The following is a 17,885-nucleotide window of genomic DNA, read 5'->3' on the forward strand; positions in this document are numbered from 1 at the left end:
GTAATGAAAAAAACAACAGGAAAACCAAGGTAACAGACCAATCCAATCTGTTCATTACCCAATTTAATGTCAACCACACTAAGATCAAACGTATAATTAAAAAACATTGGAATCTGGTGATGAAGGATCCAATTTTGGGTAAAATGGTAGACCCTGAACCCAAATGTGTATTTAGATGAGCACCAACACTTAAAAGCATACTAGCCCCTAGTAAAGTGGTAGTTCCCAAATTCAATAAAAGAACTCAGACACATAGGCAACCTAAAAAGAACAGAATAGGAAAATGTTCCCTCAAAAAATGTAATATGTGTAAATGCACTAAATTTGGTTGTAAAACCTTTTCATCTAGTATTACCAAAAAGCTATATAATATCCATCAATTTCTGACATGTACTTCGACCTACATAGTATATCTATTAACCTACAATCTTTGTGGGATTCAATATGTAGGTCGTACATGTAGGCCTATTAGAAATAGATGGAACGAACACCTAAGAAACATTAAAAATAATTTACAAAACCACAGTGTCCCGAGACATTGTAACAATACACATAACCAAACAACCAATACATTCAACATCTGTCCAATTGAGATGATCCCACATTCTCACCTATATAACAGATTAAATAGGCTGAGACAGAGGGAAACCTATTGGATCTACAAATTGAGGACCCTGTTTCCCTCTGGTCTCAACCTTAATATGGACCTATCAGCTTTCTGATTTCTCATATATATTGTGTATATACGTTACGGTCTATGGCCTCTCATTCTTGATACTATCCCTGGAATTAATATCTGAATATCTTGACACCTAATATTAGACGGAATTTTCTTATTCTATTATTTTTATCATACCTATCATCATTCATTATTTATTCAGGTTGTCCTTCTTGCATGATATCATGCATCGTGGACCTAGATTGTTTGTCTATTTATCTATGGACTCTGATCCGGTCACCACATATCCCATCCCCGGTCATTATCACCACTGTCCCCCACCACCATAACCTTCTCTGCTCTATTATCAATGTCTAGTTATTATCCTCCCTTATCCCTCTAGCCCCCATACCACTGGTCACATCCCACCTTCCTATAGACATTCCTTGTCACATCCCTTATCCTCACATTGTCTGTTTTATTGGTCACATTTTATTTATCCATGGACTCTGATCCGGTCACCACATATCCCATCCCCCGGTTATTATCACTATTGTGACTCCCCCACCACCGCCACCTTCTTTGCTCCATCATCAATGTTAGTTATTATCCTCCCTTATCCCTCCAGCTCCCATTCCACTGGTCACATCCCACCTTCCTATAGACATTCCTTGTCACATCCCTTATCCTCACATTGTCTGTTATATTGGTCACATCCACTCTTCCAACAGGTACCTCTTGTCCCTTCCCCCTCACATCATTTGTTTTATGCCCATGATGGGTTCTCTCATACCATTCACTATATATAGTTAATGCTTCTTTAGGACGATTAGCCCAATACATCACACCGTTTATTCATATATATATATTTATTCATTATATATATTCACCTCTCCATATATCACTTTATTGATATGGGGACCTATGCCCTTATATCCCCACAGTGTTATTATTTAATTCATTTTATTTATTATATTTCTTTACATCTTATATCATCCACTGGTGATGATTAATGTCTCCCACGATCTGATAGGTTCCCCTTTATAGTCCCTTGCCCTACTTCCATTCACATCCTCCCACTATTTTATTTGTTCACATACAGTCCGACACTGACTTACTTATAACAGTGTCCTCTATTTCACCCATTTGCTGGTTTCTGACACTGACATCTCTATTCTGGTTATGAAATTTCTTCTACACACTCGTCTATACCTATACCTTTTCCATCTATCACGGCACTTTACTTATATCTTTTAGTAGATAGGGTTTCACTCATTGGTCACATTCACACACACACCCACTAGTATGGGCATTATTACTTTCCATTTTTGATCCCCAGCCACACTCGAAATTCCCATTTAGTTTGTTGTGCACTATCATCAGTGTCAATATTAATACTACTTATACACTTCTGATTGTGCCCAATTGTGACGTTTAAAATCTCTACATGTATATGATCATCACATATTTTAGGCATGTTGATTCACACCCCTTTGTGTACATAACACACGTCACGTGCACCCCCCCCTTTATCTTTATTACCTTACGATTTCGAATACTAGAGCCCGCAGACATAATATTCTGCTTATACTACATCGCCTGACACTAGGGAGACGAAAATCTCTTCCTGCCTGACTAGATGGTACTAACGTTTTAGATACTATTCTACTTATTGCGTGTATCGTCACGCCCCCTTCACTAACATCATCAGCTTTGTATGAGCTACACCCCCCCCGTAGCCATGACAACAAGGAGCCTTTGCATATTACAATGTTATGGTCCCATTACACACTGGGACTGATCGGGCAAATATGTAATTCATGTTGGGTCCTCAGCCTCTGTGAGCACAATCTGAGGTTTGTGTATATTGTGCTTATGATATTTTCAGCACTTTTATTTTATGGCGATCTGCTTTATAATCTCCTCCTCCTTGTTGACACTATCTGATTGCAATAACCCTTTTTACTCATATAAACTGGCCAATTATTTCTGTATAATAAACACATGTTTTTCCTTAAGTCTGGCTGTACCAGCTGATTGGTAATACAAAATAAGTAATATTACTGAGTATAAACTACATGTTTCTAAAGAAACGTCTTCTATGAACAATGGAACATACCATTATTTGGTAGCTCCAGGGTTTTCTGATGACTGCAATAAACCAAATGAACACATTTACATAATTCATTGACAAATACACACACTATAGTGATCTGTTGTCTTTGAGAATTGATTAAGTTGGTCCTTATTTATTTATATTTATATAGTTACAACACTAGTTTTTTCAAATGTATTTGTATTCATGTTAATTGTTTAAACCCCTCCCCCCTCCCTATTGTTATTTTGGTATGCTCCTCTTTTGGGGTGTGCGTTTTTTCTGATCTATGATTGGTCTAATTTAAATATGGCAGCTGAGAGTTTGTTTGTATAGCCTGATGAAACAGAGTATAGCACTGAGAAACGCGTTGCTGTTTTTATCATCATAATACATTTTAATCCTTTTTTTAACTCTCCATTTGCTGCTGACTCATTACATTTTGTCCTTTGTGAAATATTCTCTGGACTTTTTTCACACGTTGTATTGCACCTCCGGACCTGCGGGTGGATTCCCATTGACTCCTGCCCCTTTGGCATATTCTGACCACCAATATCTGGGCATCTCTGGACTCTCCCTGGCGAGACGAGGACTCCCATTGGCGATATCTTCTGCTGGTCTACCGGACGACGTGTGGTTCTGGACTGCTTGTACTGCACATCAGTGCTTTACTCTGTGTGAGTAGGATTTCATTCAAGGAAATGAAGGAATCCGGCACTTTCTTGAAATCTTTAAGAGCACACAGTTTTTATTGGCAGGTAAAAAGAAAAGCAAAAGTAATACATAGCAGCCCCAGCAATTTAGTCATTGCGGCACAGCAAACAAAGAGTTAGCATGGATGGTGGTCACTAAAGCTGACGCGTTTCGGCATCCCCCGCCGTAGTCATAGCATAGATAGTGACCATCCTCCTCAAGTTTAAAAAGGGCACTCTTTCACCTCATTGGTTTAAAAGTTAAACACACCTCCAATGTATACTAATAACAATGTTTCTTAATTATTACATTTCAATACCTAATGTGTGGCAATGCGCTAAATAGAGACTTTGTGTGGAGTATTAATTAATTGTTAGAATGTGGACTTGGGCTATAATGAGATTTAGTTATGTTAATAATTGTAATTTGACAATGTTCTGCTGAATAATATGTTATATACTTGTCTGCTTTTAAATAAGCCTGTTTAACTTTTGAAAGAATTTTTATTTTCTATTAATGTTAAGTTAATTTATTTATATATAACGTGTAAGCCTCTGTATTCTTTTAAACCATGGAACATCTGTTTTGTTCCTTAAGTTATAATATTTTATTAAGAATCAGAATAGAGATGAATGTATATATGTTCTCTATCGTGCTTAAACAGGCTTAGACTTGGCATAATTGTCACAAATCACAAAAATCTCAAAAATCACAAAAAGAGACAAACCTAAGTGAGTACATTATGTATACATGTGCATCCTTTTAGGTGCACACATATGCATATGGAACATAAGTCAGTGGGTATAGATCACTAAGACCCTCTCTCCACTGTGAGTTTAAAGCCAGAAATTGATTAGATCAAATTCACTGTTGAGACCTAATGGTCTTCTGGTCTTAAGTTTTAGGATCCAGAAGACCTCCTCTCTGGCCAACAAAAGATCCCTGTTCCCTCCTCTCTGGGGTCGTGGGACATATTTAATTATGGTCCAGCTCAGTGTTGCTGGACTCTTGTTGTGAGACCACAGAAAATGTGTGATCAGAGGAGCAGTAAGGGTACCAAGTTTTATGTTATTTACATGCTCACGCACTCTGGCTCTGACCTCTCTTGAGGTCATGCCAACATATTGTAAATTGCATGTAGTGCACGTCAACAAGTAAACAACATAAGTAGCCCTGCAATTAAAACATCTTTCATGTTCGAAAGATTCACCTGTTACTGTGCTCCTAAAACCATTTCCTACAGTAAGATGGTTACAAGCTATACAATCTGTGTAATGGCATCTGTAGACTCCTTTGGTATCTAGCCACGAGCTGGATGAATTTCCGGTTTTGGCTTTAGGCATTGTCGGTGCTACCCTATTGCCTATGGTAATTCCTCTTCTGAAAGCGAAGCGACAGCATTTCCTGGACAAATCAGCTAAGCCCTCATCTGCTGAAAGCATGGGAAAATGTTTAGAAATTATTTTGCAGATGTCTGAGTATTGGTCACTGTATGTGGTCAAAAAGGTAATGTTTTCTTTTGATTGATTTTGAATTGACTTATCATCTTTGTTCTTATCAAGTAAATCATTTCTATCCTTTTTACTTATTTCTTTCTTGATACCCAGTAACATTTTCTTGGGATAGCCTCTAGAAACTAACCTATTGGTTAGTTCATTGGCCTGTGTTTCAAACATACTTTTATCTGAGCAATTCCTAAGAGTTCTAACATATTGGCCCTTGGCAATGGCTTTAAAGACTCTGTTAGGATGGTTGCTCTTGGCATGTAAGATTGTGTTTTTCGCTGTGGGTTTGCGAAAAATACTCGTGGAGATGAAACCTTTGGTTTCTGAAATGTTACCTTTTAGATTAACATCTAGGTAATTGGTTGTATTAGGGTCGGTTTCAAACGTGAAACTGAGGCCTATATTGTTACTGTTTAAGTACTGAATGAATCTGGGGATCAAATTTGTATCACCTTGCCAGATTAGAATAAGGTCGTCTATGAACCTCTTGTAAAAAGTGATGTATTGTTTGTATTCATTTCTATCTCCATAGATGTGGGACTGCTCCCACCACCCCATATAGAGGTTGGCGTAAGAGGGGGCAAATTTGGCCCCCATAGCAGTCCCACATCTCTGGAGGTAGAAATTATTGTCAAAGCAAAAGTAGTTATGTGTTAAAAGAAAATTAGTTACCCGCAAAATAAAACTGCATTGTTCCTCCTCAAAATGTCCTGAATTTGTTAGAAAATGCCTAATAGCTTTTAGACCTTCTTTGTGGGGGATTGATGAATATAGTGCTTTTACATCTATTGTGACCCAAGTGTTCGTTGTTTTCCAACCCACATCTCTCAAAAGGCCCAATAGATGTTTTGTGTCTGATAAATGGCTTGGTAAGGTCAACACATAGGGCTGCAATATTGCATCCAGCCATTGTGAAAGTTTCTCTGTCAGAGAACCAATGCCACTGATGATAGGTCTCCCATGGACTTCTGTCCCAGGTTTGTGGATTTTGGGCAAGTGGTTAAAGATTGGTCTGACTGGGAATTTAACTTGTAGATATTTGTATGTTTCTTCATCATACATTCCTATCTCCCTTCCTTCATCTAGTAAGTCTAAAAGTTCAGACTCAAAGACATCAGTGGGGTCTTTGTTTAGCAAAATATATTGTTCAGTGTCCATTAGCTGTCGCCTTGCTTCAGTTTGGAATTGATTTTTGCTCATAACCACTATAGAGCCGCCTTTATCCGCGGCTCTAATCACTATGTCATTGTTATTTTGGAGCCTTGTAAGGGCTTCCTTTTCTTTTAATGAAAGATTGGACCTGCCCGAGTTAGAACTGCATTTGTTTGAGAGAGTGGTGAGATCATTCTCCACCCTTTTTTGGAAAATTTCCAAAATTTGACCCCTGTTTTGAATAGGGTAAAAGGAGGAGTTACCTTTAAATTTGGGTAAACTTGGGGTGTTTATAGGCCCCACTGCTCCCAAAGAATGCAATTCTTCTAAGGCTATTACGTCACAGTCTTCCTCAAATGTAAGGTGTGATGTGGTGGTTATTGTAGTGGTCCTATTTATACCAGTGTCAGACTCATCGTGTCAGTCCATTTTTGATCCCCAGCCACACTCGAAATTCCCATTTAGTTTGTTGTGCACTATCATCAGTGTCAATATTAATACTACTTATACACTTCTGATTGTGCCCAATTGTGACGTTTAAAATCTCTACATGTATATGATCATCACATATTTTAGGCATGTTGATTCACACCCCTTTGTGTACATAACACACGTCACGTGCACCCCCCCTTTATCTTTATTACCTTACGATTTCGAATACTAGAGCCCGCAGACATAATATTCTGCTTATACTACATCGCCTGACACTAGGGAGACGAAAATCTCTTCCTGCCTGACTAGATGGTACTAACGTTTTAGATACTATTCTACTTATTGCGTGTATCATCACGCCCCCTTCACTAACATCATCAGCTCTGTATGAGCTACACCCCCCCCGTAGCCATGACAACAAGGAGCCTTTGCATATTACAATGTTATGGTCCCATTACACACTGGGACTGATCGGGCAAATATGTAATTCATGTTGGGTCCTCAGCCTCTGTGAGCACAATCTGAGGTTTGTGTATATTGTGCTTATGATATTTTCAGCACTTTTATTTTATGGCGATCTGCTTTATAATCTCCTCCTCCTTGTTGACACTATCTGATTGCAATAACCCTTTTTACTCATATAAACTGGCCAATTATTTCTGTATAATAAACACATGTTTTTCCTTAAGTCTGGCTGTACCAGCTGATTGGTAATACAAAATAAGTAATATTACTGAGTATAAACTACATGTTTCTAAAGAAACGTCTTCTATGAACAATGGAACATACCATTATTTGGTAGCTCCAGGGTTTTCTGATGACTGCAATAAACCAAATGAACACATTTACATAATTCATTGACAAATACACACACTATAGTGATCTGTTGTCTTTGAGAATTGATTAAGTTGGTCCTTATTTATTTATATTTATATAGTTACAACACTAGTTTTTTCAAATGTATTTGTATTCATGTTAATTGTTTAAACCCCTCCCCCCTCCCTATTGTTATTTTGGTATGCTCCTCTTTTGGGGTGTGCGTTTTTTCTGATCTATGATTGGTCTAATTTAAATATGGCAGCTGAGAGTTTGTTTGTATAGCCTGATGAAACAGAGTATAGCACTGAGAAACGCGTTGCTGTTTTTTATCATCATAATACATTTTAATCCTTTTTTTAACTCTCCATTTGCTGCTGACTCATTACATTTTGTCCTTTGTGAAATATTCTCTGGACTTTTTTCACACGTTGTATTGCACCTCCGGACCTGCGGGTGGATTCCCATTGACTCCTGACCCTTTGGCATATTCTGACCACCAATATCTGGGCATCTCTGGACTCTCCCTGGCAAGACGAGGACTCCCATTGGCGATATCTTCTGCTGGTCTACCGGACGACGTGTGGTTCTGGACTGCTTGTACTGCACATCAGTGCTTTACTCTGTGTGAGTAGGATTTCATTCACTTTACCGCTCACCTCTGATGTTGTTTATGATCTACACTATGTGGCGCCCTCTATTCTGTTCCTCTTAGAAAAAAGTTAACAGCTCTATTACCTTACCAGCCCTTAAAAGGGCTTTTTGTGGGGCATGCCCCAAAAAAAATCAGCTCTTTTGCCTGTAAAAAAACACAATACCACCCCCAACATTACAACCCACCACCCACATACCCCTACTCTAACCCAAACCCCCTTAAATAAACCTAACACTACCCCCCTGAAGATCTCCCTACCTTGAGCCGTGTTCACCCAGCCGGGCACCGATGGACCAAAAGAAGACATCCGGAGCAGCAGAAGTCTTCATCCTATCCGGGCAGAAGAGGACATCCGGACCAGCAGACATCTTCATCCAAGCGGCATCTTCTATCTTCATCCATCTGACGAAGAGCGGCTCCATCTTCAAGACCTCCGGCGCGGAACATCCTTCTTCAACGACGACTACCCGACGAATGAAGGTTCCTTTAAGTGACGTCATCCAAGATGGCGTCCCTCAAATTCCGATTGGCTGATAGGATTCTATCAGCCAATTGGAATTAAGGTAGGTAAAATCTGATTGGCTGATTGAATCAGCCAATCAGATTCAAGTTCAATCGGATTGGCTGATCCAATCAGCCACAAGTAGTAAGAAGTGAATACAGCGCCAACAAGAGGCCAAGGGATAAATATACTCACAGAGAGATAAAAGAAGATTATTTAATGAACCATGTTAAAAAGCATCAGTAATAAAAGACTATATATAAAAAATGTAAAAAGCACATATAAATAAAATTACAAATACAGGAATATCTTACAGAAGCGGCTCAAAGGGCCAAAGCTGATAATTACAATAAAAACAGAGGTAATAACAGGTGATCAGTGTGAGTGGTACACCAGAATAAGAGTGTATACTAATAAAACAGAAATTAGAACAGAATTAGCCTAAGTACAACTATAACAAGTGCATCAAGCAAAAAACTAATAAACAATAGTACAAACAATAGTATTCAAAAATAGTGTTTCAAAAATAGTGTTCTAAAAAATAGAAAAATGCACTGCAGTGCAAAAAAGGGGGGTAGCAAAATAATTGTATAGATACGATCAAATAGTGAATGAGTGCAAATGGATATAAAAATGCTAGCTACTTAATCCAGTGAGGTTAAGATATAATTAAATAAAATACACAATATGCAATAACATAAAAATAAAATACACAATATGCAATAACATAAAAAATAAAATATAATCCAAAAAAGTGTTCAAAAAGTTGATCAACAAATGTTAGTGAAGAACAAAAATAAGTCAATTAAAACTAAAAAATGGAAAAAATGGGTGATGAAAAGCAAGGTGAAAGTAAGGAAATTGATTCCTTCCAATGTTAGTTACTTTAACAGATCCAAATTCCTGAGTGTGGTAGCTGAAGTAGCTGATTGGATCCTAGCACCTGTCAGCTGCTCCTATGGTATCCTAAAAAGTGTCCCTGTAAAAAAAGAAATTCACAACATAGTGTATCCAATATGAGAATGAAGTAAAGATTAAAGTAATACTTACCAATATGTCAACGCGTTTCTGCCCTCAAAAAAGGGCCTTTCTCAAGACTTAAGTCTTATTTTTGAAAACATAATTTATGTAAGAACTTACCTGATAAATTCATTTCTTTCATATTAGCAAGAGTCCATGAGCTAGTGACGTATGGGATACACATTCCTACCAGGAGGGGCAAAGTTTCCCAAACCTCAAAATGCCTATAAATACACCCCTCACCACACCCACAAATCAGTTTAACGAATAGCCAAGAAGTGGGGTGATAAGAAAAAAGTGCGACAGCATATAAAATAAGGAAATGGAATAATTGTGCTTTATACAAAAAAATCATAACCACCACAAAAAGGGTGGGCCTCATGGACTCTTGCTAATATGAAAGAAATGAATTTATCAGGTAAGTTCTTACATAAATTATGTTTTCTTTCATGTAATTAGCAAGAGTCCATGAGCTAGTGACGTATGGGATAATGACTACCCAAGATGTGGATCTTTCCACGCAAGAGTCACTAGAGAGGGAGGGAAAAAAATAAAGACAGCCAATTCCTGCTGAAAATAATCCACACCCAAAATAAAGTTTAATGAAAACACAAGCAGAAGATTCAAACTGAAACCGCTGCCTGAAGTACTTTTCTACCAAAAACTGCTTCAGAAGAAGAAAACACATCAAAATGGTAGAATTTAGTAAAAGTATGCAAAGAGGACCAAGTTGCTGCTTTGAAAATCTGATCAACCGAAGCTTCATTCCTAAACGCCCAGGAAGTAGAAACTGACCTAGTAGAATGAGCTGTAATCCTTTGAGGCGGAGTTTTACCCAACTCGACATAGGCATGATGAATTAAAGATTTCAACCAGGATGCCAAAGAAATAGCAGAAGCTTTCTGGCTTTTTCTAGAACCAGAAAAGATGAAAAATAGACTAGAAGTCTTTCGGAAAGACTTAGTAGCTTCAACATAATATAACAAAGCTCTAACAACATCCAAAGAATGCAATGATTTCTCCTTAGAATTCTTAGGATTAGGACATAATGAAGGAACCCCAATTTCTCTACTAATGTTGTTAGAATACACAACCTTAGGAAAAAATAAAAGAAGTTCGCAACACCGCCTTATCCTGATGAAAAATCAGAAAAGGAGACTCACAAGAAAGAGCAGATAATTCAGAGACTCTTCTGGCAGAAGAGATGGCCAAAAGAAACAAAACTTTCCAAGAAAGAAGTTTAATGTCCAAATGAATGCATGGGTTCAAAAGGAGGAGCTAGAAGAGCCCCCAGAACCAAATTCAAACTCCAAGGAGGAGAAATTGACTGAATGACAGGTTTTATACGAACCAAGTCTTGTACAAAACAATGAATATCAGGAAGATTAGCAATCTTTCTGTGAAAAAGAACAGAAAGGGCAGAGATTTGTCCTGTCAAGGAACTTGCGGACAAACCTTTATCTAAACCATCCTGAAGAAACTGTAAAAAAATTCTCGGAATTCTAAAAGAATGCCAGGTAAAATGATGAGAAGACACTAAGAAATATAAGTCTTCCAGACTCTATAATATATCTCTCTAGATACAGATTTACGAGCCTGTAACATAGTATTGATCACAGAGTCAGAGAAACCTCTTTGACCAAGAATCAAGCGTTCAATCTCCATACCCTTAAATTTAAAGATTTGAGATCCTGATGGAAAAAAGGACCTTGCGACAGAAGGTCTGGTCTTAACGGAAGAGCCCACGGTTGGCAAAAGGCCATCCGAAAAAGAATCCGTCCATGCTGGAGCTACCAGCAGAACAAACTAGCATTCCTTCAGAATCTTGGAGATTACTCTTGGAAGAAGAACTAGAGGCGGAGAGATATAGGCAGGATGATACTTCCAAGGAAGTGATAATGCATTCACTGCCTCCGCCTGAGGGTCCCGGGGTCTGAACAGATACCTGGGAAGTTTCTTGTTTAGATGAGAAACCATCATATCTATTTCTGGAAGTTCCCACTTTTGAACAATCTGAAGAAATACCTCTGGGTGAAGAGACCATTCGCCCGGATACAACGTTTGATGACTGAGATAATCCGCTTCCTAATTGTCTATACCTGGGAAATGAACCGCAGAGATTAGACAGGAGCTGGATTCCGCCCAAACCAGAATTCGAGATACTTCTTTCATAGCCAGAGGACTGTGAGTCCCTCCTTGATGATTGATGTATGCCACAGTTGTGACATTGTCTGTCTGAAAACAAATGAACGACTCTCTCTTCAGAAGAGGCCAAGACTGAAGAGCTCTGAAAATTGCACAGAGTTCCAAAATATTGATCGGTAATCTCACCTCCTGAGATTCCCAAACCCCTTGTGCCGTCAGAGACCCCCACACAGCTCCCCAACCTGTAAGACTTGCATCTGTTGAAATTACAGTCCAGGTCGGAAGAACAAAAGAAGCCCCCTGAACTAAACAATGGTGATCTGTCCACCGCGTCAGAGAGTGTCGTACAATCGGTTTTAAAGATATTAATTGAGATATCTTTGTGTAATCCCTGCACCATTGGTTCAGCATACAGAGCTGAAGAGGTCGCATGTGAAAATGAGCAAAGGAGATTGCGTCCGATGCAGCAGTCATAAGACCTAAAATTTCCATGCATAAGGCTACCAAAGGGAATGATTGTGACTGAAGGTTTTGACAAGCTAATATCAATGTTACACTTCTCTTGTCTGACAAAGACAGAGTCATAGACACTGAATCTACCTGGAAACCTAAAAAGGTTACCCTTGTCTGAGGAATCAATGAACTTTTTGGTAAATTGATCCTCCAACCATGATCTTGAAGGAACTGATTCGTATGAGATTCTGTTAAATGTGAAGACTGAGCAAGTACCAAGATATCGTCCAAATAAGGAAATACCAATACCCTGTTCTCTGAATACAGACAGAAGGGCACCGAGAACCTTTGTAAAAATTCTTGGAGCTGATGCTAAGCCAAACGGTAGAGCCACAAAACTGGTAATGCTTGTCTAAAAAAGAGAATCTCAGAAACTAAAAGTGATCTGGATGAATCGGAATATGCAGATATGCATCCTGTAAATCTATTGTAGACATATAATGCCCTTGCTGAACAAAAGGCAGGATAGTCCTTACAGCTACCATCTTGAATGTTGGTATCCTTACATAACGATTCAATATTGATAGATCCGGAACTGGTCTGAAGGAATTGACCTTCTTTGGTACAATGAAGAGATAGAATAAAACCCCAGCCCCTGTTCCAGAACTGGAACTAGCATAATTACTCCAGCCAACTCTAGATCTGAAACACATTTCAGAAATGCTTGAGCCTTTGCTGGGTTTACTGGGACACGGGAAAGAAAAAAATCTCTTTGCAGGAGGCCTTAACTTGAAGCCAATTCTGTACCCTTCTGAAACAATGTTCTGAAACCAGAGATTGTGAACGGAATTGATCCAAATTTCTTTGAAAAGAACGTAAACTGCCCCATACCAGCTGAGCTGGAATGAGGGCCGCACCTTCATGGGGACTTAGGAGCTGGCTTTGGGTTTCTATAAGGCTTGGATATATTCCAAAGTGAAGAAGGTTTCCAAACTGATACCGCTCCTGAGGATGAAGGATCAGGCTTTTGTTCCTTGTTGTGATGAAAAGGAACGAAAAACAATTATTAGACCTAAATTTACCTCAGATTTTTTATCCTGTGGAAAAAAAGTTCCCTTCCTTCCAGTAACAGTTGAGATAAAAGAATCCAACTGAGAACCGAATAATTTATTACCCTGGAAAGAAAGGGATAGCAAAGTTGACTTAGAAGACATATCAGCATTCCAAGTTTTAAGCCATAAAGCTCTTTTAGCTAAAATAGTTAGAGACATATACCTGACATCAATTCTAATGATATCAAAGATGGCATCATAAATAAAATAATTAGCATGTTATAGAATAATAATGCTATGAGAATTATGATCTGTTACTTGTTGCGCTAAAGCTTCTAACCAAAAAGTTGAAGCTGCAGCAACATCCGCTAAAAATATAGCAGGAGTAGAGACAGCCCCATTAACCTTAGGGATTTTGTCCCAAACTCTAATCTGTCAGATGGCACAGGATATAATTGCTTAAAACGTTTTAAAAGGAGTAAATGAATTACCCAAATTATTCCATTCCCTGGAAATTACTTCAGAAATAGCATCAGGGACAGGAAACACTTCTGGAATAACTACAGGAGATTTAAAAACCTTATTTAAACGTTTAGTTTTAGTATCAAGAGGACCAAAATCCTCTATTTCTAATGCAATTAATACTTCTTTAAATAAAGAACGAATAAATTCCATCTTGAACAAATACAAAGATTTAGCAGCATCAACCTCTGAGACAGAAACCTCTGAACCAGAAGAACCATTATCAGTATCAGAATGATGATGTTCATTTAAAAATTCATCTGAAAAAAGAGAAGTTTTAAAAGACTTTTATGTATACTAGAAGGAGAAATAACAGACATAGCCTTCTTAATGGATTTAGAAACAAAATCTCTTATGTTATCAGGAACACTCCGAGTATTAGATGTTGACGGAACAGCAACAGGTAATATAACAGTACTAAAGGAAATTTTATCTGCACTAACAAGTTTGTCATAACATTTAATACACACAACAGCTGAAGGAACAGATACCAAAAGTGATACACTTAGCTTTGGTAGCTCCAGCACCGGCAGCGATTTTCCTGAAGTATCTTCTGACTCAGTTGCAACGTGGAACATCTTGCGATATGTAATAGAAAAAACAACATATAAAGCAAAATTGATCAAATTCCTTAAATGACAGTTTCAGGAATGGGGAAAAAATGCCAGTGAACAAGCTTCTAGCAACCAGAAGCAATAAATAATAAGACTTAAATAATGTGGAGACAAAAGTGACGCCCATATTTTTTTAGCGCCAAATAAGACGCCCACATTATTTGGCGCCTAAATGCTTTTGGCGCCAAAATGACGCCACATCCGGAACGCCGACACTTTTGACGCAAAAGAACGTCAAAAATGACGCAACTTCCGGCGACACGTATGACGCCGGAAACAGAAAAAAATTTTGCGCCAAAAAAGTCCGCGCCAAGAATGACGCAATAAAATGAAGCATTTTCAGCCCCCGCGAGCCTAACAGCCCACAGGGAAAAAGTCAAATTTTTTAAGGTAAGAAAAAATGATTGATTCAAATGCATTATCCCAAATATGAAACTGACTGTCTGAAAATAAGGAATGTTGAACATCCTGAGTCAAGGCAAATAAATGTTTGAATACATATATTTAGAACTTTATAAAAAAGTGCCCAACCATAGCTTAGAGTGTCACAGAAAATAAGACTTACTTACCCCAGGACACTCATCTACATGTTTGTAGAAAGCCAAACCAGTACTGAAACGAAAATCAGCAGAGGTAATGGTATATATATAAGAGTATATCGTCGATCTGAAAAGGGAGGTAAGAGATTAATCTCTACTACCGATAACAGAGAACCTATGAAATAGACCCCGTAGAAGGAGATCATTGCATTCAAATAGGCAATACTCTCCTCACATCCCTCTGACATTCACTGCACGCTGAGAGGAAAACCGGGCTCCAACCTGCTGCGGAGCGCATATCAACGTAGAATCTAGCACAAACTTACTTCACCACCTCCATAGGAGGAAAAGTTTGTAAAACTGATTTGTGGGTGTGGTGAGGGGTGTATTTATAGGCATTTTGAGGTTTGGGAAACTTTGCCCCTCCTGGTAGGAATGTATATCCCATACGTCACTAGCTCATGGACTCTTGCTAATTACATGAAAGAAACACTATTTTTGAATACTATTGTTTGTACTATTGTTTATTAGGTTTTTGCTTGATGCACTTGTTATAGTTGTACTTAGGCTAATTCTGTTCTAATTTCTGTTTCATTAGTATACACTCTTATTCTGGTGTACCACTCACACTGATCACCTGTTATTACCTCTGTTTTTATTGTAATTATCAGCTTTGGCCCTTTGAGCCGCTTCTGTAAGATATTCCTGTATTTGTAATTTTATTTATATGTGCTTTTTACATTTTGTATATATAGTTTTTTATTACTGATGCTTTTTAACATGGTTCATTAAATAATCTTCTTTTATCTCTCAGTGAGTATATTTATCCCTTGGCCTCTTGTTGGTGCTGTATTCACTTCTTACTACTTGTGCATATTTTTTGGAGGTTGGTTAGGATCTCTGTTTGGATACAGCTTGGGGATTACCTTAGCGCTTGTACACTACCCCTTTTCACTATTGATCCAATCAGCCAATCAGATTGAGCTCGCATTCTATTGGCTGATCGGAACAGGAATAGACTCTATAAAAATTGACAAAATCTATGTAGAATAAATGCTCAATCGAGTCATGTAATGGATTAATACTGTTCCACTAGCTGCTGGTGTATCGTAGGTGCATGGGAGCCAGTATTGTATTAATAACAACACACTGATAGTTCTAAGTTTTAGCTTAATGGTATCGCTTTGATGCAGTGATCGTATACAATGAGTCAAGCCAGGCTTATAGAGTAGGTATTAGTGGTTCTGTAGTCATACGGTAATTACATTGAGTGTGTAACAATCCTGTTACAATACCAATACTTGCTGTTAGCTATAGTTAAAGTGAAGGTAAACTTTGATGAATGAAAACCTGTTTTTAAAAAAACTATTAAAAACAGGGGCACTTTCATTCATCAAAGTTTAGAAAGCAGCCGTTTTGATTAAAAACTTACCTCTCTTCTTTGCACAGCCAGAGCAGCTTCCCCCACCTGGAGATCCTCTCTTCACACGTCATCAATGACTAATCCTGCTTCCTCCAATCACGGTTTCCCCCCCAGGGTAGACATTGCCTGACGCCATGCCGTGATTGGAGGAAGCTGGATTAGTCATTGATGACGTGTGAAGAGAGAATCTCCGGGTGGGGGAAGCTGCTCTGGCTGTGAAAACAAACAAAGGTAACTTTTTAATCAAAACGGCTGCTTTCTAAACTTTGATGAATGAAAGTGCCCCTGTTTTTAATAGTTTTTAAAAAAAACGGACTTTCATTCATCAAAGTTTACCTTCATTTTAATTGCTGGTGTATCATGAGTGCATGGGAACCAGTATTGTACAAGAAACAACGCACTAATCATTTTAAGATTAGCCTGCTGGTATCGCTTTCACAAAGTACTTGAGTAATATAATTCAAGCCAGGCTTATTGAATTAGGTATTAGTGGTTCGGTAAATGTGGAGCCCTATCCCGGACTGTTGAAGACATTGGCAGCGGCCTTCATCTTGTCTTTCAATTCCCCCCCCCCCATACCCAGGGTAAAGCAGTCAACATTGTACTGCGGTAATAAACGCATCAAGCACTGCTCAATATATTACATAGCTGTTAGCAACCTACCTACTGTTCTACTCATGGAGGGCTATTACTATACTGTCCAAATTATGTTGGAGGACCTGGAGACAAAGCTATGCAACAAAATGGTTGATTTACTTTCATTCCTGAGGACAGGGGATGACATGCCTGATCAATCCTCTCAAAGAGGTAGCAGTGTCAGTGCTCTAGTCCGATGCGAGGGCTGACCACAAGAAAAGGAAGCATGAGGGTGAGTCCCCTGTGGAGACCCCATCACAGAAAGCTGCACAAATGCCATCACCACATGCCAGCGACTCTAGCAGCAACTTTGGACTTGCACTTGCTTCGGCAAATGTGGCCGATCTGCAGAGGCAAGTTGTTGGTCATCCTGAGAGTAGGGGGCATCCAAAGGAAAGGGACATATAACTTTCAGGTTCTTCTCCTTGTAAGCACAAAACCCCTACGGACATCCTAAGTTATCACCCCATGTGGAGACCGGGATGAGAATTCCCAATGCACAAAGACAAAGTGAGACTGCTCTTCTATTCAGAGGCTCATCACCTGCCATTCTTTGAATCCAGGGACACATCTTTATTGCCTCCTGACCATATTAAACCTGTCTGGGGGAAAGGAGGGGTATATCCTTTTTGTCCCCAATTTATGACTCTTATTCATCAATTGATCTGTTTTTTTTCCCTCTACAGTACCTCCTCATACATTCACTTGCAGGCTCAGCTCCAGATCGCTACCACTGGTGTGGGATAGATGGGGATTATTGTATGGTGCATCCTAGTTAAAAGATATTTTGTGAGTTTGTACCTACAATAGATCAGTGGTAAGTGTGACCAGTAATATTTCTGTATATCCACTTTTGAACTTATGATCATAGATACATAACATAGCTCCCTAAAGACTCTACTGTTCAGGGATGCATACAACCTATGCTAACCTTACTTTATACCAGTTCCACTGGTTAAAAAATTATACATAG

Source organism: Bombina bombina, chromosome 5 (assembly GCF_027579735.1).
Source record: "Bombina bombina isolate aBomBom1 chromosome 5, aBomBom1.pri, whole genome shotgun sequence".
Classification (NCBI taxonomy): domain Eukaryota; kingdom Metazoa; phylum Chordata; class Amphibia; order Anura; family Bombinatoridae; genus Bombina; species Bombina bombina.